Genomic DNA, 23,683 nt, shown 5'->3' with positions numbered 1-23,683 from the left:
AAGCAAGAGCCAATGTCCCAGAGAAATGTGTATGAAGTTAAAAGAGTATGAAACAATATCACAGAACAAAACAAAATAAACTTTCCAGGCCAATTTAGAAAAATCAATAAGAATTTAAGAAGTTGAAAGACACAAAATCAGACAGGATGAATCAGTGACATAGATTTTTAAGACAAAAAGCACCAGGTAAAAGTCACATGCTGTTAATGACCAGTGAACAATTTCAGACCAACTGCTATGGCGTAGGGCTGGTGTATGCCAAGCGGGTCACACTGTACACAGAGTTTTCTGAGAACCTAAAGGTTTTTCTGCCTCTCAATGTCCTGCAGTGGGCAAAGCAAGATGCTGGAGAGGGTTCCTCAAAATCTGATTGATCGTCATTGAGCTTCTATTGGAGCCTTCAGATTTGGCACCAAAATCCCCGAGTAAGACGAAGCAGGATTCCGCAGCCACCAAGGCGTTTTGTTGCTAAGTTGGATTGGCCCTATTACTCGGACCCCAGGTTTTAAATCAAGTGCTCTTTTTGGGTTCTTGAAATTCTCCAGTGGGACAAAGCTGGGTGCAGCAGCTGGGCAGGACTCCCATATGCAGCACACATAGAAGGAGGAAAATGCCATCAACAAACAACAAAAACAATCATCTCTGCAATGCAGGCACCCTTGCACCATGCTTTAAGGGTGCCTGTGTTGGCGCTAGGCAACCAATTGTCCACCAGCGCAGAGAAAAGCCCAGGGATGCGTCATGTGGCTGTACATAGGACACATCCCTGTACTTTACTAATGATGCAGATTAGCACAGCAAGATGGCTTGCACTGTCACGCTGTGCTATTTTCTAGTAAATATGCCCCAATGTTTAGAAAGTGTCCCTCCAGGCAAACCTAAATCACAATAAGAACAGGTGGGGGATTTTTGATGTGCCCAGTTGACGGGACACTCAGCAATGAAAGATTTGGGCTTTTTTCAGATTCTGCTTCTGAGGATACCATGATGGCCTGGATCCTTTCACCACCACTAGTCACGACACTTGCTACTTTAACTACCATAGACTCATTTATAAATCCATTCATGATACTAAGTAGGACTGGGTTCAAATTGCATTATGCTTGCATAATGAGCACAATTTCAGTAATTTTGCATTACTCTTGCTATATGACAATCCCAAAACTATGCCATTGGGCCACATTGTGTAAATATAAGTCATTTGCGTATAACTTTACTGCAAACGTAAAGGGAGAAAAGCAAAAGACAGAGATTGTGCGACTGTTGTTCGCTGTGCTTTGTTTTTTTGCATAATTTTTTAATGCTAACTGCATCTTTGCATCCAACATTGACGGGAAGATGCATTGCACGCTAAAATACTACTGCAAATGCCACTTTTGCATTTTGTGAAATTATGCATAATTTCACAAAAGTATGCAAAAGCAAATTACATGAATTTTATACACCACGTTTGTGTCATTTCAGGGCATTGTACAGGCCTAGCCAGGCCAGAGTACAAGGTGTCAAATGGGCAGCACTATCTACTCAAGAGCTCTTAACGTGGGCCCCAAATGAAACAATAAAATAGTACAAAGTTAGGACCAACTAACTTCACACAGCTGGCTGATCTGTTCTAATAATGCAGAGAGAGGGCTGAAGAATGGCGCTAAGGACTCAGTGACAACCTATATGAAGACACAACCATTGCCCCTTCACCAGCTAGTTCTACACTTCCCCTTTAATGCGGAAAGTGGCCTTGCACTGCTTTACCTGTCAGGACCTCTGTGCGCCTGATCACTCCACAGGAGTGGAAGTAACTTTAAAAGACCCAAAAGCTCAAAAAAGGAGGTCTGAGGAGGTGAATCCACAAAAACAGCTGTAGACATGTTTACTGGGCTGCATTAACAGAAGACAAGCAGCATCTTGCACATGCATGCCAGCAGTTGATGTGCACCCTCGCACACCACCCCCTCCACTAAGGCCAGCAGACCTGTTTTCCAATCTCAGAAACACAGAATTAAAGTACTGCTCGCTTTGTAAGGCATAACTTAGTATCCTGTGGTTTTTGAGTTTAAACATGATAGATTTTTCCGTGCTCTTCTAGTATCCTAAAGAAAGATTGATTGGATGGCTACATTTGCCAGCCAACCCATAGATTTGCATCTCTCCTCTATTTTGCCTCTCTCAGATGTCACTAGTTATGGTTTTGGGGAAGTCATAAAAACTGATCCCAAATTAAAAATGTACCCGGCCGTCTATTGTGGCCATTCCTTGATTCATGGGCGCACGTGCTGCACAGGGAGCAATAAAGCGAGTATTCGTATGCCGGGTGCAATGCCCTAAGAACACACGCGTCTTCATCAGTGCTCCAGGTCCAGGGCGAGGTTTGAAGGTGTTGCATTTTCCATCCAATGCATCATGTTTCACAGGCCCAGAATGTTCAATTTTACACTAAAGAGAAGTACTTTCTCTGCCAAAGCGATGGATGATATTACCCAACAGTGTAGCAACAGACACTGGTCACTAAGTAAATATCGTAAAAATATGAATACAGAAGCAAGTAATTTTTTCAATAAAGGTCATCTTTTATAATGCTTCCTTAACATATTTCCCCTGCAAGTCATTTTGGGAGAGCAACTTATTTCAGTATTCTGTTAAATGTGCCATTTCGCGTTCCAATCATGTTTCATTGCTTGGTACAATCTTCGTTTCACTTCCTATATTCTGAAGAAGGCAGCGATTGTAGAAGTTTCAAGAGTGCGGAGATTGATAGGGACTTTGAAGAGTGGGTGGGTTTGCTGAAGAGGAATTTATGATTTTAAGAGATTGGGGGAATTCAGTGCTTAATTTGTAAAACATGAATTGCCAGGACCCTTTTCAAGAGGCCGCTGCAGCTTTTGCCACCCATTGCCCGTGACACTACCAACACAACCAGTAACTATCACACCCCTAAAAGTGTGGCAATTCAGACTATTCCAGGCCACTTAATGCAATAACAACGCTGTAGGCTGCATTTTTTTTGTACTATAAACTAGTAAACACTGTGGCCCCGATTCACAAGGGTAAAGTTAGACTAAAAGTTTAATTTAGACCAAAAGTCTAACTTTACTACTTTTCGGTATTTACAAAGGTAAGTTCCTACTAGTAACTTTACTATTAGTAAGCATACATTACTAGTAAAGTTACTACCAGTAACATTACTAGTAGCCATGTTGCTAGTAGTAACTTACCTTTGTGAATACTAAAAAGTATTAAAGTTAGACTTGTGGTCTAAGTTGGTCCAACTTTACCTTTGTGAATTGGACCCTGTGTTTTATGCTTATCTCAACATTCGACAAACAGTGCCACACTGTGATGGGCTGTCATAAGTGGCGGTATGACAGTGAAGTGCAGGTGCCGAGCACCTGAAACCACTGGCTCAAATTAAGCATGAGTTGAGAGCTACACATTTGAGGGGTGAAAGTGGCGTTGTCAGAGTTTGATGCTGCCAGTGTGCATGTGTTTTTTAGTGTATTTTGTCCCTATTGGGTGGGGGGAACATACTTGGGTGTTGGGATTCTTATAGGGATACTACATGAAGAGTATAGCCTTCAGTAGTAGACTTGGGTAACAATATGATAGCTATGAAGGATTGGTTGTGAAAGAGACAGTGGTACAATTCCCAAGTAACAAACGTCTTTCTAATATGACTTGGATATGGTCACATTGTAGGGCCCGATTAAGACTGAGTGGAGGTGTAGACATTCTGTCAGTTGGTGGCCTTTCTACCCTGCCCTTGAGCCTTTGATCCTAGCAGATGCCAAGACCAAGCCACCTAGCTGTTATGACAGTCTTCAAGAGGCGTTTACAATGTCCCAAGGTTTAAGGGCTTTTATACACCAAACATTTTGAGACTGCATTTGTAAGATGTTTTTGGGCTCTTGCAACAAAGCTGCTGGGCTTAGGGAAGTTGTGTGCCATGTTTGCAATGACCACACCTCTTAGTTGAACGTTGGTCATGTCAAACCACATTACACCAGAGAGGTGTGGCTCACTGGTTAGAGGCGGCAGGAGAGGTGTGGCTCACTGGTTAGAGGCGGAAGATCCGCAAGCAGAGAATCGGCCAGGGACCAGGGTTCAATTCCCGACGCGGCAGGGTCGTGGACCAGGGTCAAAACGGACTCGATAATTCTCGCCTCAGTACCTACTCTAACCAGGAACATACTCGGCAACTCTGGGCATTAGCTTGCCTCATCTCCACAACGGCCCCCCACATTCGCCGGGGATGCCTGGTTTCACCTTGGAGATACCCAGGAGGGACCATCTCACAGGGATAGCCAGGACGGGTTCCCCAGCGGTCTACAGCGCCACGACGCCTCAGGGCAGCAGTGCGCTTTACAAGACACTTACATTTACATTTACATTTATTGTGGTCACACCCAGTATATTTCCAGAGTTCACAGGAAATGAAAATGGGCAGTTGTCTCTCACTCTTTCTCTAGTGAGGTATGCTCAGTGAGATCAGAGTGTTGCACGTTAGACAAAACATGCAAGAACATGCCTCATGTGGAAGTAATATATAGTGCCCCATCCCCAAAACTAGTATGCATACACAGTAATTAATTGATATCCTACAATAAATGGTTCTGATTATTTGTATTCTTATAATCTGCATTAGATTGCTATTATGCATATTAGGGAGCATGTTAGATATGCCCCAAACCTATTTCATCACACATCCCTAATCAATTTGTCTAAAATCCTCCATACTTGCTATCTAAGAGCATAGTCATTTAAGTGTATAATGATATAACAAGCCATGTAAAGCCTTATCTTGTACCTTAATGAGCCGGCTGGGCTGAAATAGGTCCAATACTCTCCAGCAACCAGTCTGTATGTCGAACACAACCTCAGTAATTGTATCTTATTCACCTTTTTATACACTGTGTTCTATAGAGGGAAGAGGGGACAGCTCTGGGTTGGCTCCTGTTGTTTTCTACACAGGATACTGAACAACGCTCTGTGTTCAAAACATAAACTACACAGAAGCTTACTGCTACATTTCTTCCTCCTTCCACCAAGACAAAACTCACAAGTTGGTTTGTTCTTCTAGCCACATTCAAGCTTTTAAAGAATATTGAAGATTGGATTTTTTTTTCTCCAGCCTGTTAGTGCGACTCTCAGCAAAACATGGCAATCAAGCACACATTTTTTAAGCTGAACTATTAAAACAAGTTAGCCTGATTTCCATGTACTTTCACCACACACTATAATGAGCTAACCATATAATGTCAATATTAGCTTATAACTAGGTCTGGATTGTATGTAACATTAAGAAATGCATATAGAAGCCTTGACACACACATTACAAAAGACTGCAGATAGTGTTTTTTTTTACCAGAAATTTCATTTGTGTACATAAAATGTTATGTAACTTGGACTCATTTGCAGCAGATGATACAGAATATGTCAATGACTATTCCTGAATCCAAAATTTACAAGCTGTGCTAGGCCTGTCTAGGCACACAAAAGTTATGGCTTACTGCTCAATCAGAATTTGACTCTATGTATTCTTTAAGCACTTTAAGAATACACATTAATAACCAATGTACTACTGACTACTGTGTTTAGTATCTCCTTCTGCGTTTACCACTTAGTAAATAAACAGCAGCCGACAATGTTTTGTCAGTGTATTGCATTCTATTTCATATGTATTTATGCAAATTTTCCTAACTCTTGTGAGACCCAAAGTACTTTCATCAAGTGATGGACTTTCTATGTGTATCATTTCCATTGTGCTTCATGCACTCACAAGGTCATTTAGTACTCTGATTGCAACAGGGTCCTCGGCGCCCTTTCAGTTCATGGTTGATAAGCCGTTGGTTGTTGCTTGCCTTAGATGGGGGCTGTTAGGTGACTGCATGCGATTTGTAGTCTGAAAAGGCAAATAAGCTTTACGTGTTGCAGAGAGTGTGAGAATTTGGTGCCATGCACATGCAACCATCTTTGTGAGGAGCATTGTTATAACTGGAGGTTATCTATGAAGTAGTTCTTGAGGTAGATCTTACTTGGGTTGTGCCCAGTGGTGAGGACAATAGCAGCCCCTATCAGCATCTAGTCTACCGAGGGTTGCTTAGTTGTCTAATGCTACCTTTGGATGCATGTCATCACTAAGAACTTTTGTATGTTTTAATGAGAGTAGCACTGTTGAGACTCACTTAGGATGAGTTGCCTAGTATTTCCATTCACTGTCTTATTTAGAAGTTTCTGGGTCAGTATGCAGCCTGTAGGTTAACCCGTTAACTGCAGGGGCTTTGCACCTTAGTGCTGATCCTTTTTTTTGCTACTTGTGCTAATTTGTGCATAGGGCTCAACATATGGTATCCACGCCACATTGGCATCCTTTTTTCCCAACATCCTGGGGATTCTAATAATACCCAGAATTTGGGGATTACCCTGCAGGGGTTAAAAAAAACAGCTAAAATACCGTTTACTTTTGAGATTTGTGTGAAAATTAGAACAAAGTGCTCCGCGAAAGAGTGTCTGTATTTTTCCCTAAAAATGGCATCAACAAAAGATTTACTGTGCTAAATTCACCATCTTCTTAGCCTTCAGAAACATGCAGAGCTGAATAAATAAACTTTTTTTAACCACAGATTTGGCATATTTCAAAGAGCAAACACATTTTTTCTGCTCTTTTGTGCTTTCAACCTACTTCCAGTTTGTGGTGGAAATCAAGGTGAAACCCATGGTTGATCCAGGAGAGCTATAGATTTCTGAAACGTAGACAACATTCGGAATTAAGTCAGGTGCCATATTTGTAGATCCCTCAAGATTTTCCCAAAGAAACTAACTGTTGAAATAAAGAAATATTGAGAATGAGTAGGGAAAAACAGCCAGTTGTGACTATGTTTTCATCTGTAACTTTTAGTCTTGATGGCCGATTTACAAAAGCAATACACCATTACGTCCGCTAGATCCTTAGGGTTGAAAAGATAAATAGTATTTGTAGATTGTAAAGATCCCAGAAGTGCCCATTGTATTCACTGAGCTGCACCGTACAATGATTTTTCATTGTGTACCGAGTATATATCAATTAATTTGGTGAAATATGTAGGGTGAAAAATGGGTATACGGGAAACCTATGTATTTCTGAAATAAGCACCAAATATGAAGTTTAGGAGCAGTGGCTATTTTTCAATCTCTGAATTTGTGGGCACCCATACTAGTATGTGATTTAGAGGGTATTTTCAAAATGTCTTCTTTCTTGCACACTTGCTTACATTTGGAAGGCACAAATGAAGTTTGATCCTATTGGCAATAAGAAATGTTCTATCATTTTATATTCCTTCACGTCTTTCAATAAAAATGGTACCTCACTTGTGTGGGTAGGCCTACTGCCTGCGACAGGAAATGGACCAATATGCAACATGGACACATCACATTTTTCCACCCAAAACGGATCCTTTTTTCCAAAAGTGGGTAGCTGTGGATTTTAGGCCCTAGCTTAGCTAGCACCTATGGAAACCTAGCAAACCTGGACCTTTTTAAAAAGTATACACCTGGGGGAATCCAGGGTGGGCTGACTTGTGTGGCTCTCACCAGTTGCTTTCCCCAGAATCCTTTGCAAAGTTTAACTCAAAAAAACTATTTTCATTACATTTCTGTGAGGTAAAATTCTGGAATCTGCGGGGAACCACAAACTTCCTTCTACTCAGCATTCCCCTACATAGTCCAGTAAAAATGGTACTTCACTTGTGTGGGTAGGTCTAGTGCCCACGACAGGACATAACACAAAACACAACATGGCTACATCACATTTCTCCATTTAAAAATTGCCCCATTTTTTGCACAGTGGGTAGCTGTGAATTTCGGGCTATGGTTCAGCCGGCATCTAGGCAAATCTAAGAAACCTGCACATTTTGAATACTATACACCTGGGGAATACAGCAAGTGGTGACTTGTGTGGCTCTCACAAGGTTCTTTACCCAAAGTCCCTTGCAAACCTCAAACTTTGACTGTGATGAAAATATCTGGAATCTGTGGGGAGCCACAACCTTCCTTTTAACAAGCAGTCTCCCAAGCCTCCAGATAAATATGGTACCTCACTTGTGTGGGTAGACCTGGTGCCCACAACATGAAATGGCCCAAAACACAACATGAAGACATTACATATTTACCAAATGGCCCAAAACACAATATGAAGACATCACATTTTTCCACTCAAAACGTACCCTTTTTTGGGGAAAGTGAGTAGCTGTGACTTTTGGGCCTTGACTCAGCCAACACCTGTGGAAACATACCAAACCTGCACATGTTTGAAAACTAAAGACCTGGGGGAATCCAAGACAGGGCGACTTGCATGACTCTCAAAAGGTTTTTTCACCCAGAAGCCCTTGCAAACCTCAAACTTTAACAATCAAAAACACATGTTCCCTTACATTTCTGTGATGGAAATTTCTGGAATCTGCAGGGAGCCACAAACTTTCTTCCTCTCAGCATTCCCCAAAGGCTTTCGATATAAATTGTACCTCACTTGAGTGAGTAGGCCTTGAACCCACAAAAGAAAATGGTCCAGAGCACAACATAGCTACATCACCTTTTCCACTTTTTTTGCAAAGTGGGTAGCTGTGAATTTTGGGCCCCTAGTTCAGCCGCACCTAGAGAAAACTAGCATACCCGCTCAGTTTTTTAACGCTAGACATCTGGGAGGATCCAGTAAAGGGGTGACATGCAAGGCTCTCACCAGTTTTCTTTATCCAGAAGATCTTGCAAATTTCAAACTTTGACTAAAAAACTCATTTTTCTCATGTTTCTGTGGTGGAAATGTCTAGATTCTGTAGGGATTCACAAACCTTCTTCCACCCGGCATTCCCCAAGTCTCCAGATACTAATGGCATCTCACTTGTGTGGGTAGGCCTAGTGCCTGCAACAGGAAAGGGTCCAAAACACAACATGGCTACATCACATTCCTCCACTCAAAACTGACCCTTTTTTGCACAGTGGGTGGCTGTGAATTTTGGGTCCTAGTTTAGCCGTACCTACAGAAACCTAGAAAAGCTGCATATTTCTTTAGACTAGACATCTGAGGAAATCCAGGAAGTGGTAACTTGTGTGGCTCTCACCGGGTTTTTCCACCCAGAAGCTCTTGTAAACCTCAAACTTTGACTAAAAGACACATTTTTCCTCACATTTCTTTGATGGAATGTTCTGGCATCTGCAGTGAGCCACAAACGTCCTTCCACTCAGCATTCCACTAAATCTGCCCATGATAGAAAACGGCCCAACATGGCTACATCACATTTTTTCACTTGAAATGGACCCTTTTTTTACAAAGTGGGTGGGTGTGAACTGTGGACCCTATTTCAGCGCATCTAGGGAAACCTAGAAAACCTGCTCATTTTATGAAACTAGCCACCCAAGGAAATCCAGGAATGGGTAGGTGACTTGCATGGCTCTCACCAGGTTTTTTTTCCCAGAATCCCTTGCAAACCTCAATCTTTTACTAAATAAACTAATTTTCCTCACATTTCTGTGATGGAAAGTTCTGGAATCTGTGGAGAGTCACAAACTTCCCCCCATCCAGCATTTAACTAAGTTTCTCGATAAAAATGGTATCTCACTTGTGTGGATAGGCCAAGTGCCTGCAATAGGAAACGGGCCAAGATGCAACATGGAGGCTTCACATTTTTCCACTCAAGACTGACCCTTTCTTTGCAAAGTGGGTAACTGTGGATTTAGGGTCTTAGCTCATCCAGCAACTAAGGAAACTTAGCAAAGCAGTACATGTCTGAAAACTAGACACCTGGGGTAATCGAGGGAGGGGAGACTTTCATGCTTTTCACATGTTTTTGTACCCAGAATACCTTGCATACCTCAAAGTTTGACTAAAAACACATTTGCCTCGTATATCTGTGATAGAAAGTTCTGAAATCTGTGGGGAGCCCAAACTTCCTTCCACCCAGCATTTCCCTAAGACTCCTTATAAAAAATGGTACCTCATTTGGTGTGGGTAGGCTTAGTTCTCCTGGCAGGAAATAGCCCAAAACACAACATGGATTCATGAAATTTTTCCACTGAAAACAGACCCTTTATTTGCAAAGTGGGTAGCTGTGGCGTTTGAGCCATAGCTCAGCTAGCACCTAGGGAAACCTAGCAAACCAGTGCATTTTTAAAAACTAGACAACTAGGGGAGTCCAGGAATGTGTGACTTGTGTGCCTCTCACTAGGTACGTCTTCCTGAAGCCCTTGCAAATGACAAACTTTGATTTAAAAAAAACATATTTTGATACATTTCTGTGATGGAAAGTTCTGGAATCTGTGAGGGGCCACAGATATCAGACCATCCTGAGTTCCCACGTGTCCCCCAATAAGAATAGTGCCTCACTTATGTGGTGGGCCATGAGACCACAACACAAAAGGTGCAAAAGTGCTGCATTGACAGATAAGCAATAGGGGTAGCTGTGGTATTTGGGGCATGCTGTGTTGCCACCCATGCAGACCTACGAACCACAGACATTTTTTAAAACTAGGCAACCAGGGCATTCCAGGGCAGTGTTCCTTGAATGGATTCCACAAGGTTTTCTTAACCACAATGCCCTGCAAACCAGAAACTTTGCCTGAAATCAGGTATTGTCCCTATATTTCTGTAATGGAAAATCCATGAATATGCAGGAATTCACAACATTTCTATCACTAAAACATTACTCGCGCTTGTGGCAATAAAAATGCTACACCAATTGTGTAGCTGGACCAAGTGCCCATGACATGAACAGATCAAACCAAGGTCAATGGGAACCCTTGTAAGGGTGCTTGGAGGAGCACAAGCCTTTGCCTAAGGGGCCACTCTCCCATCTATTGTGACTAGTTGGTAGATTCCTGCTTGGGGATCGCCCTCCTCTGGTGATCTCTTAGCAGGGATCCACTGGGCCCAGGAAGCAATGGGAAGGGGGGATTCTCTCCTTTCCAATGATATCCCTCCAAAAGCAATCAGTGCTCAAGGAGTTGAGATTTGCCCCTGGGCACAGATGCATTGGCTTATTTTACTTTCACTTTACCGTAATGATGCCAGGGTCTGATGTAAAAATAAAATAAAAGACTTCCTCTGGTGCAGAGAACCAGATGGGCCTTTAAATTCCTCCCAAGTGTCAGCCAATGGCTGACACACCCACTGGGAAGGTAGTGCGGGGGTTAGCCATTGGGTGACACCCACACTTAAAAGGTTAATTATATCAGTGGTCTGAGAATTTATGGTCTTAAGGTGAGTTACACCATGGTTTGAAGTGACAAAGCCAGCATTTCAGTTTTTTTTAATTCTATTATGTTGCTTTTTATTATTATTTTCATTGGTGGGGTATTCCGGAGTTAGCAGGTTTTTTCTTTTAATTAGCTTCTGCCAGTCCTTTTGATAAATGAGATGAATAAGAGCGGTGTTATCTATGATCTAAGGTTCCCTAACAGAGTTTAGAGGTTAAATTTGCACTGTACAAAAACTGGTCCAGTACAATGAATTGCCCTGTAGGTGATGCAGAGATATTTAAATGCAATTCTTTTTTGCAACAGGAAGCCAGCACAATGACTTGAACCTGGGAGTGATAGGATTGTCTCAATTCAAGCTGAGAACTTGCATGACAACTGTAAGCTGAATTAATTGAAGTTTTACACTAAAATATTTTGTGAGTCTCATTGGTATTGCTGATGTGAGATAGGATTAATGCTGTAAAGTCGTGGATCGTTCGAGGATAGCCTAGTAACTAGTAAGAGAAAATGTGCTGAAGTGTTTTCATGATGCTGAAGGTTGTTTAGTCACATTACTGGCCTGACTTTGAAGCGAGATTTTGGGGCCCATATTCACAAAAAGTTCTTCACTTCTGTCAGTATAGTGAGTGAAGTTCCAATCTCCAATGTCTAGGCTGTGAAGCTGTTGTTGGTTTTTCATAGTCCTCACATTAGGATATCAGTTTTTGAGGGGGTTTAATTTGAGGCTGTTTTATAGCATTCATGTGCCCACTGACTGCAGGCATCAGGAGAGTGCAAATGGTTCACTGTCTTCCAGGTTTTCTAATTTGAGAATAATCTAGGTATGGGCGACGTACTTGTGACATGTAAGGTTGAAGAGTTGTTAAGCTCAAGAAGTGGTGACAGGTATACATTGAAGAAAAGGCGATAAATCATTCAACCTTGGGGAACAAATACTTTTTTCTGAGATTATTTTATTCATTTTAGGGTCATGCCTTGAATCCTGTGTTGGCTAGACTTTGGAGAAATGCAGCTTTTTCAATAAGTTTGCCAACAAATGTGGTATGAGATATAAATATATATATTTAATTAATGTTAGTCCATGAGGTCAAGTCCTTTTGTCTTGCTTTGTCCCAGTGCCCTCCAAGCACTGGGACAAAGCAAGGGTCACTGTTCCTATGCACACAGGTGGTGCAGCCCCCTCTGGCATAAGGATAGCCGTCTTGAGTCTGCATAGGGCAAATGTCTGATCAGAGAAGCAGCTGCTTACTCACATCTTGCTATGGCGATATATATGACTGGATTCCCCTCTGGACAAGAAACATTTTAAGACATGGGCAAAGTGGGCTCTGTTAGAAATGGGGATTTCTAACTGGTGGAGGTATGCACTTTTGTCCAAGTATGGACCTTTCCTTATAGTCAGGGTAAGGTAGTTACACACTTTGGATAACCCCTGATCACCCCTTGATAACTTGGCACAAGCAGACAGGCTTATCCCAAAAGAAATATGCAAAGTATTTGTACTCCAAAAACACAGTAATACAGTGAAAACACCACAAATGGACACCACACCAGTTTAGAAAAATAAAGTATCTTTATCTAAACCAAACAAGACCAAAAAGAAAAAAAATCAACATACATGTATCAAGTTATCACTTTTAAAATGGTTACTTCAAAAAAAGTACCATAGAAACAACATAGCTCCATCTGGGACTAATACGACTTTGTGACAGGCACATGAACCCCAAAATAACAGTACCTTGGAAAAACGAAGTCAACAGGCACTGCACAGCATCGTGGAGGTGATGCGTCAGTGCCGATTCCCTTCTGCCATGGGGGAGGTGAGGTGTCAAGTCCGTGAGGAGGTGAGCCATCGAAGCCAGGACAGGGAAGTAAGGCGGAGGCAGTGGTGAGGCTCACGTTGGGGTGAGGCGCTGCAACATTGTAGAGTTCGTGAAGGCACCCTTGTTGGTTATCAGTTCTGCGATAATGTGATGCTGGCGCTAGTGGTGATGGCGTCAGTGTGAGTGCTGGTATCCGGAAGGCCAATAACTGCAGGCATCGGCAGGCGTTGAAGGGGGTCGGAGCTGCAGTGCAGGTGAGGCGGTGCGTCGTGCACTTCATGAGCGGTGCCCCTGACGGCGGTGCAGGTTGTGGCATCACTGGTGGCATCGCAGACAGTGTTGGAGTTGTTTTTCTGGCTTTGCAGCACCAACCATGCAATTCTCAGGGCACATGAACTGGAGCTGGTGCAACATTTGAACACAGGAGTCCACAGAGGAGTACAGGTGCTGGTCAGTGGGTGCAGGTGAAGTCTTTGTTGCCCTGAGACTTCAGAACAGGAGGCAAGCACACAGAACCCCTTGGAGATTCTTCTTCAAGCAGGTTCACAGCAAAGTTCCAGTCTTTGTCCTCTCTTTGTCAGAAGCAGCAACTGCAGGTCAACCCAGCAAAGCAACACAGCAAAGGGGCAGTACTCCTCCTTACAGCTTTCCAGCTCTTTCCCTTGGCAGAGGGTCCTTTTGAGTCCAGAAGTAATCTAATTCTCTGGGGTTTAAGGTCCAATACCCATACCCCGTTTTCTCTCTGTTCTCTTTGTGGCAAGGGTCTCTGAGTTATTCCCTCTCTGGCCTAACGTCACTACCGGAGGTGGAGACAGCATTGTGCACAGGAGATACAGCCTAGTCAGGTACTAGGGAAACTCCTTCCACTACTCTAAATGCAGCCCAGGTCTATTCAGCCCAGTTACGAGTCACCCAGGAATGGCAGGACACCCCTCGAACCCCCACCCCCTTTGGGACTGTCGTGGGTGAATGCACATCCCCAGCCTCTGTCACTCCAAAACCAGACAGTGAATACACAAACAAGCAGAGGCACACAGAATGGTTAAACAAGAAAATACCCTCTTTCTAAAAGTGGCATTTTTAAACACACAATTTAAAAACCATCTTCACAAAAATATGTGTTGGTAAATTCTGAGTTCAGAGAGCCTAAACTCCATTTCGCCATCTTGCCCCCAATGGAAAGTTACACTTGTAAAATGTTACAGTGCAGCTCCCATGCTATCCTATGGGACAGATAGACTTTCAATAGTGAACAACGAAATACTCAGTATTCTCCTACCAGGACATTTAAACACACTAGTCACACTAGTACATGTCCTATCTTTCACATGCACTGCACCCTGTACATGAGGATACCTTGGGCCTACCTGAGGGGTGCCCTCTATGTAAGAAAAAGGAAGTTTAGTGCCTGTCAAGTGGGTGCATTGCTAGCTCAACGTGGCAGTTTCAAACTGTGCATTCAGACACTACAGTGGGAGGTCTGAGACACATTTACAGGGCTACGTCTGTGGGTGGCACAATCCGTGCTGCAAGCCTACTAGTAGCATTTGATTTACAGGCCCTGGCACACTAAGTGCACTTTGCTAGGGACTTACCAGTAACTCAAGTATGCCAATCATGGATAACCAATCATAATTACAATTTGCAGAGGGAGCACTGCCCTTTGACAATGATCAGCAGTGGCAAAGTGACCAAAGATCCCAAAGCATCTAAACCAGCAAAACTAATTCCATCATACAGTCAAAATGCAGGAGGTAAAGTCAAAAAATCAAAGGAACTACACCAAGGATGCCAAGTCCAACAGTCTGTGGCTCAGGGCCCCAGACTTTCAGGGGACCTGATATACCCAGCTCTGTTCTGCAGAGAGCCTTTACCTGATGACCTCGAATAAGTCTAAACCGATTGTTTAAAATAGCGTTTTTCTTTACTTTATTTTTAATGTGGGTAATGTCTAAGAGTCTTACAGACAAAGGTTGTGTTTATATTTCATGCAACATCCATAAACATGTATCTTTTAGATAAAAACAGGAACTCAAATATGTGAAATGGGAGTGGGCCACATAAAATATTTGCAGTACTATATACACACATCATTATCCCTGAATATTAGATGTAAACACATTTAGAATTTGGACCAGTGTGCTGTGCGCTGTCAGTGCCCTTGCCAAAGAGGGCATGAAAGAGCAGCTGAAACTGTATCATAAATTCAAATCTGTTCCGAACAGGGGCCCCCAAAATAAGTCAGCCCAGGGCCCCTAAAATCCTTAAGGTGTCCCTGCACTGGCCCTCACTTCCACCAAGTGCTCTTCTTTTCCTCACAGGCCACGTTGGTCTTTGCAAGAACAGGTGCTCAAGGTTCTGGGGCAGGTCGTCTTGGGTTTCCATGGATGATGTTCCCTCCCCCAGCTGGGAGCCTGACAGACCTTACCCCAGTCCTCTTCAGTGGTAGAGGTCGTGCAGAGCTTCTCCTCCTCAACATACAGCTCTACTGGATACTTGGCAGTTGACCTTTTTGTGGCCTCAAGCTCTCATTCTTATAGTTTATTTCCACACATAGAAATTTGGTTTAGTGTCTACGCACTTCAAGTTTGTTCTGGGGTCTGCTTCCCTTTGAAGCACCCACTCCTATGCCTGCTCCTTCTCCAGAAGGCTGTCTGTGACAGCAGGAGCTACTCCAGATCTGATGGCACTATAACACAGGCCACAGGAGTGACTAGAGGTACACATCTGGATGTCAGCCACAGTGACATGTGCATCAAAGTATTGCCAAAGGACAGAGGTCCCACTCTTTATGATTCTCTTAGCAGCCCCATCTCTTTCCAAACTTGTGCCCAGGCCCCTTCCCTGTGATCTTTCTCAGAATCTAAGAGCATCCTGTGGAGAGTACAGAATAGCCTGGCTCTTCTTTTGTCCAGTGTGTGTTCCACCCAGGAATTCAGCATTCCACAAATCCGTCTTGGGGGTTTCTCTTCCTCCCAATTCTCCTACAGTCTGCTCTGGATCTACGAAACTGGGACCCAGAGTCTTCCATGTAATGTGCCCTTCAAAGGCACTCCCACTCTTAGCACACATATACAATCACATGTGCGCTGCATAGTACTACATACTAATTCGGTGAGTTAAGCACACAACAGTGGAACTTTACATGACTATACACCTCACTCCACTGACACAGGTTAAAAAGGCCTGCTAATGCCTACCGATCACAACATGGTGTGCTGTCCCCACCTTGATTTTGCTACTTAACTCCTGGCAAAGAAGATAGCCTTTCACTACCATTATGGTTGTGCTTTGGGCAACCCCCGCGGTCAAACAGGACCACAATCCGTGAGACAAGCCAATGACTTGGTGCACACACATGATTTGTGTTTGCCATTCACTACAAAAATCAGCATTATGGACTCAAACATAGTTGCAAGTGTGACACTCAGAGCAGGGGTGTACGTCCATCACCATGAAAGGGTGTTTCCCATCCCAACAGACGCCCCTCCCAGATCAAACTACCCTGAACCAGCTCCTAACCTGGAGAGGTTGGGTGATCAGATTGGTAAAACCGGTGGAAGTCCATCAGTATTCCAGTGGCTTAATCCTACTATGTGCTCCATTACAAAATGTAACCCTTGCAGAAAAATAGTCCAATTTGGGATTCTCTCCGTTCATAGCCATCAACCACTTCAATGGCTTATGATCCATTTGCAACACACACAAACTTAGTGCCAAACAATAAGAAGTGGGACATAGGCAATACCCACACTATGGGAAAGCACTCTTTCTTAATAGCCACCCAAATCTGTTCTTTCAGTAATAACCAGAGTAGGACTGGGAACCCAAAGCAGCCCAGGCAACGTTTGTCAGACCAGACTCCATACGGTGCATAGTGAGCACAGTTAGTGAGCCTAGCCACTACAAGCGGATTTGGAAGGGGTTCTCTCGCTAAGTAAATTGGGAAAAATGGTACATTCTACAACACATTTTTCAATTTATATTTAATTGTATTTGTTTTTAAAGTATAGTAAATGATGACCTTACAGTGACCAGGATATGACAATCTTTATTGGGGCGCTTCAATGATCCCCACACTATCACCCTCCAACAGTGCCTCTCATCTCTCCATAGCGCCTCTCTCACATGTATTTGATTTGTTTTATAGTGCCTCTCATAACAGTGTAGGGTGTTGGAGCATTTTACATTACACACACATTCAGAGACAATGAACCAGACGAGTAAATCAGTGTATAGAAAATGTTGCATAAGACAAAGGAGACTACAAGGTGTAGGATTCACATGTCGACAATTCTGGTAGACATTTTTGAAAAGGCGTTGGTCTGAGGAAGCACATAGTCAAGATTCAAAATGTAACACAGTTGTTAGAGTGAACTTCACTAATAAGAATTTATTTCTACCCAACAAACTCATTTTAGCAAAATTAGGATAAGGAAAGACAGGGAAAAACATAACTTTGTAACACAGATTACGATTGGAATTTATGAACTGCACTGTGACAAAAGCATCTCAGTTACAAAAGCAGTAACCCACTGAGCTATGCACATAGAATACTGTTCTGTGATCTGCACAGTACACACTCTTTGCAGCATTCATATTAACCCTCTGCACTACCTTAAAAGAGTCAAACCTTCCACTAGACAAAACTCAAATATTTCTCCAGAGGGTACATTAATCACCAGAGTTATCCTGGCACTTTTCTTGCTGTCTGTAAACTGTTGGCTATACAAGGAACTCTTCACTGCTTTTAAAACTGCTGCACTGGTAAAAAACTGTCCCCCAGTAACAAAAGCCGCCCCCCACCCATCCAGCATCGCAGGGAAGCAACCGATGCCCGGTCCGGCCAGTCCAGCCATGGTAGTAACCGTCTACTCCTAAAGGCTACCAGACGCTCTCTACCCTTGACATCCAGTTGAGCTAACACAGCTCCAACTCCCTTGTGAGAGGTATCTGTTTTCGGTAACAGTGCATTTCTTAGTGTCTTCTTCAATGCCTCAAATGTTTTTTCACTCTCCTCAATCCAGATCACTCTCCTCGGTTGCCTCTTGGAAGGTTCTCAGTAATTCAGGGTGGAGGTGCTATTTTTCCTCAATTCCCTCTCAGGCAGTTTCATGTCTGACATTCCTTCTTGTTCGACTTTAGATTTTAGTTAAGTCTCTTGTTTTCCATGTTCTGTGTTCTCTCTCTATGATTCACAAAAATGGAGTGGGCCTTGCATTTTAACCTCATACCACCATTTACTTAATATAGCACCAGTGCCTCTTTCTTCCCTATCCTCTTCGCTGCAGCTCTGTGATGTCATTCTTCATTTGTATATTAGCACCAGCTCTAAGGTGACGACAATATTATCGCCGCTTTAGAGCCCGTTTTCAGGCGAAAAGCGGCGATAATATTATTGCATTGTCATCAAGGGCACGCTAGCGCGTGATTCCTTGACATTTTGCCCTTTTTCCACACGCCTCGCCTCGCATCCATAATGAGATTCAAAGGAGGCGTGGCTGTGGAAACAACATGGGATAATCTCGCGAAGGCAGCTTCACGATATTATCAAGGAGGGTTAGCGATATATAAAATCGTGTTAAGTATGCCTTAATGCAGGAATTTCACGTCACCATGGAAAACAGCGATATCCCAACTATCTCTGGAATTTTTACCGCCATTGCGATGCGCGTTGTTGATAACGTGCTAACCGTTATCGCCGGTCCTTGAAAATATGCCCCTAAATGCGTTATTTAGCAAGCATTGGTTTGTGTAACCGAACCCAGACTCTCTTTCTGCTCCTACTTTCTGTTGTCACGACTCTCTGTTTTTCTTATCTTTTGTAACACGTGCAAACTGCAGCCGTTTGTGCTGGAAAAATATTAGTAGTACAAATCTCAATTTCTTTAATCTCTGCATTGATTTTTAATATTCATTTGTTCAATTGAAAGACGTATAGAGTTTGATTAGTAACTATTCACATTAGGTGCATGAGTTACCACGGCTCATTACTTTCCCCCAACATTTATCTGTTATAATTTTATTGCCAGTAATACAATTACGGCTCGCATTAGTTTAATTAGTCATGACTCACAGTATGCAATCAATTCGTATTCTCATTTTAACACAAAAACAAAACGATCCGAACAGAAACTTTGGTTAATGGACTGTAGAACTATAAATGTCTAACCACGCAAAAATATTTCTCATCATTTTGCGATTTCATTTTGTAATTGCTCACATTTTCTGCCCCTTAATAATGTCCTACTTTATTCCAATTCTGCAGTGTAATTATCAGTCTGCTCCTTTGTCGTGTTCTTGACAGTAATAGCCCAGGCACTCATAAGTGTTGAATTTAATTTTTTTTTTCCAAGTTAATTCAGTCTATGTGCGGTAGGTTTTTTATTTCAGTGACTGACCCTTCGGATGCAGGCACGGTAAGCTGAACATTAGTTGCTTTGCTATCCAAACACGAGTGTACCGACAATTCCAGTTAGGAATTTTTAGAAATGTTTTCGTTGTCCTTTAGAGCACCCATATGCTCCTTCATTGGCCTTTTCCTGGTGATGCCCTTGTAAATAATAGATAACATGGAAATATCCGCAGTTCAGCAATCAGATTAGGGGCTTGATTGAGAGATAGTTAGAACGATATTTGCAGTTGGGATACGGCTCCACGTGATCCGACTGGTCTGGTGTTGTGCGGTGGTAGTACAAGACCCGATGTTACCAGCAGTTGCGGCCGGCATGGTTTGCGGGTGGGGGAGAGGGCGCCGTGGGTCATGAGGGGGTCACACGGGGGGATGGGGAGTTGCAATGGAGGGAGTGAGCAAAATAAATAAATAAAAATCACTTACCTTGCCGCTGCCGGTCCCGCGTCTCTGCTTTGGCTTTTCAGGAACAGGAAAAAGGCAGCCAGGCTCCCACCCCTAAGCCAATCACAATGCTGCAATGTAGTGTTGTGATTGGTCTGAGCACCATGACATGGCACTCTGCCAGGCGCTGGAGGGATGGGCATGTTCTCTATGCAGGCTGTAATGCGGCCTGCATGAACAAGTGGGAAAGAGCGCATGACTGGTTTGGGCAGCCCGGAGGGCCGACCAAACAGTCATTGCCAACTTAGGCATGGGCAAACCACTCCTCCCCTGCTCCGAGAGCAGAGCAGCCCCACCCGCCCGCAAAGGAAACATAAAATGATTATAACTGAAAGTTTTATGTTTTTTGTTTTTGCTTCTAGCACTGCTTGAAAGCAGTAGGGTGACGCTCCTCCGCCATAGCGGAGGACCCGCCGCTGGTTACCAGCTGGTAATTCTTGCCAGTAAAACTGCTTGGCGCTTTTGTGAACACAGCAGCCAAATCATGACTATTGCTACAGCCCATCCTTTGTCTCTGACAAGAGTGTATCATTTAGTGCTCCCCCCATGCCAGAACTAATCTTCCTCTAAGGGCCAGATTATGAAAGGTTTGGCATTGGGTTAGTGTTACTTTTTAAACGCTAACCTGACGATAAACGCATTTTGGGATTCGCAAACCAAAGCAAAAAATATTTGTATTGGTTTGTACGGAAATGTAATGCAAAGCAGTGCAAAACGCTGCTTTGCATTACTTTGCGTTAAGGGATTGTTACATGAGGAGTACATGGGTGTTCCCATGCAACCACCCATGCATTTTGACGCTAAAACCGATTCACTAACATTAGTGGAAAGCTTTTAGTGTATCGTCTGGAATTGATGTGCTACCTTATATGCCACCACTACCCCCTGTATATATTGTAATGCTGTAACCTACATAATGTCCAAAGAAGCCAGAAGCTTGAGACGGCTGACAAAAAGCCCTTTTCAGTCTGTAGATCATATTAATGAATGCAATTGGGCTGCCATGAACAATGCAAGCACCATTACTCTTTAAACCTAAAAAAGGGGGTCAGACTGTTATGTTGAGTGGTCTTCAAAAATGTAGGATCTACAATGTTTATGCTAATCCAAGATCCTTGCAACGTTTTTTGCAGGATTGTTACAAACAGATACATTAATTGTTATATGTTGCAGACAGCATTTTATACAATTTTCCACGGAGTGGGCTTTGGGTCCACACCTTGCTGGTGTTTGGTAGGCTTTCTAATCTTTTGTTTCTTATAATAGCAGGACATATTATCTCACTCTCCATATTACTTCTTACACCCTCATGATCACTTATACATAATCTCTACATTCATACCCATGCTTTCATATCACTCACCAGATTCTCACCATTGCTACCCATCATGCACTCGCATCGCGCACCATCCCTACCCATCACATTCTCACATCACTCCCCATAATCTCACCATTACTACCATCAGTCTCACCATCACTACCAATTTCAGTTGCACCAATTCATAGCTGCCCATTACACTCTCATCATATCTCTATCATAGTCTTACCAATATTAATAGTCATGTTTCTGTCACTTAAAACAGATTTCCCCATTTCTACCTACTACTCACACCATTACTACCATCACACTTATATCTTATTGTGGTTACATTTATATAGCGCCTCATATATGAATTTGGATAATATAGAAATAGTTAAAGATGATAATTATGTTGTGCATGGACACAACATAATATACATTTCGGAAAGTATAGAACATTTTATTTTTTAAATTGTTATGTTGAAAAAAATTCCATCCACCTCTATTGACATTGCCAATCCTGGTGCAAATTTTAAAAGCATCAGACATTGGAAAAGTCCAAAATAATGAGCTGAGAGCACTAGGAATGTGGGAAATATTGACGTTGTCAATGCTTGCTTGCATAGGCCACCCACCAAATCAACATGTGTACATTTGCCTCCAAATCCATTGTAGAATAAGAAATGTCAAATGTGATGTTTGTACAGAAGGTTATAGTGGTGCAGCTTGCAACTTGTGAAGAGATTTAAGTAAGATAAACCTAGATTTTGTTTGCAGCTTAAAAAAATAATGTTGGTGATAACATGGAATACAATTTTGCTGTCAGTATCAGGAGTGTGTGCTTATTGATTGTGAAAATGTGTACAGCCTTTCATCTTGTGATCGCATTCTCTCTCTTTATCTGTCCATTGCTTTCTTTCTTCCTCAATTTTATTAATTATTTTTCTTTGCTTTTGCCATGAAATAAAAATGTGTTTTGTATGAAAGTGGATTGCTATTTTAGCTGGACAATTGCTGGACAAGTGTCCACCTCAAATATTAAGACCTCCACCAGCTAGATGTCACACAAGGTAAATTAGATAAATGTGTACTCAATTCTGGTAATGTGCAACAAAGCAGTCAGGCTTAAATCATGTAACATGTAAAGTATTCAATCAGTGCATAAACAGTACTAACACAAAACACAATACAACTGCACAACCAATTTTACAATAAAGAGTTAAATTTGACCAAAATGACAAATATCCAATATGGGAACATGTTACATAAATTTTTAAAGAATTAAAGTGAAACGCCTCCAAAAATAATAAAGCGCTGGATTGAAGTCAATAGTCGTAGTTGACCAGGACCAAAGTGCAATTTCAAGCCAACCGTGATGAAGCTCTGGTGAGAAACAGCAAGTTGATTGGTCCCAGTAAATGCCGGAAAGGCAAAAAGTTTGGAAAAGTCACACTTCAGAAAGGGACTATGCCACATTCTTTTTGAAAAATATTGACATTTCTTCTAAGCCCTAATGCAGAATAAGAGAAAAATCCTCTACGTGTGGGACCCTGCTGAAACTGCAGCTGCTGCAGTGGAACCAAATACCTGATTACTGAAAGGTGGTTGGTCCAGCTGGAGCTTTGGAGATTTCTCACTAAACATTTTCCAGGTCTCAACCCAGAATGGCACTTATTAATTTTTTCAGAAGAGCAGAGATCTCCATGCAACTTCAAGTTGGTGGTAATTAGCGATTTCCTTTAAAAAAGTACTTTGTTGCTTTTTTTAAAGTGTCATGTGGCACACATTCATGCCCTTAGGGCATGTATGTGCGCCACGTGTGCACACATGCATATTTCAGGGGTGCAACATGGTGTCCTTTTTACACCCTGGCACCCTTGAAATAGCTCCCGCTATTTGCGATTCCTTAATACCGAATCGCAAATAGTGAATATCTTCCCATTCATTCCTATGGGGCTCCTAGCCCATAGGAATGAATGGGTAGGTATTCCTTATTAACAAATCTCAATTTGCGATTCGTTATTAAGGAATTTTAAGGAATCGCTAATATTTTAGCGATTCCTACCTACATTCAATTTAGCGAGTCCTTAATAGCGATTCGGTAAAAATCACTATTAAGGACTCGCTAAATTTAATTTACCTACATCTGGCCCAAAGTCTAGTCCCAGTTCATTGCCTCTGGTCCACTGGGATTCTTCACAGAAATTTCCTCTTTAGCTTTTTTATATTCCTGGAGCCACCCAGGGGATCTACCTACATGGTCTTTCTATCGTTGGATGTCATGTGGAAGGGGGTCTAACCCCCTCACAACCTTCTCACAAGTCACAGATGCTAATTGCAACAGGCTTCGCCCACTTGGAATCCTTTCAAAAGTCAAGCGGTGTACTGCAGAAGGCTATGTGAAGGCTCTCCAGCCTGTGGGTGGGGGACACCCTAAGACATTCTTAGTCCCTCTCTATCCAATAGAGTGAATGTTCCCTGGCATGC

This window comes from Triturus cristatus, chromosome 2_2, assembly GCF_964204655.1.
Source record: "Triturus cristatus chromosome 2_2, aTriCri1.1, whole genome shotgun sequence".
In the NCBI taxonomy this organism is placed as follows: Eukaryota; Metazoa; Chordata; class Amphibia; order Caudata; family Salamandridae; genus Triturus; species Triturus cristatus.
Note: the sequence above shows the minus strand (reverse complement) of the source record.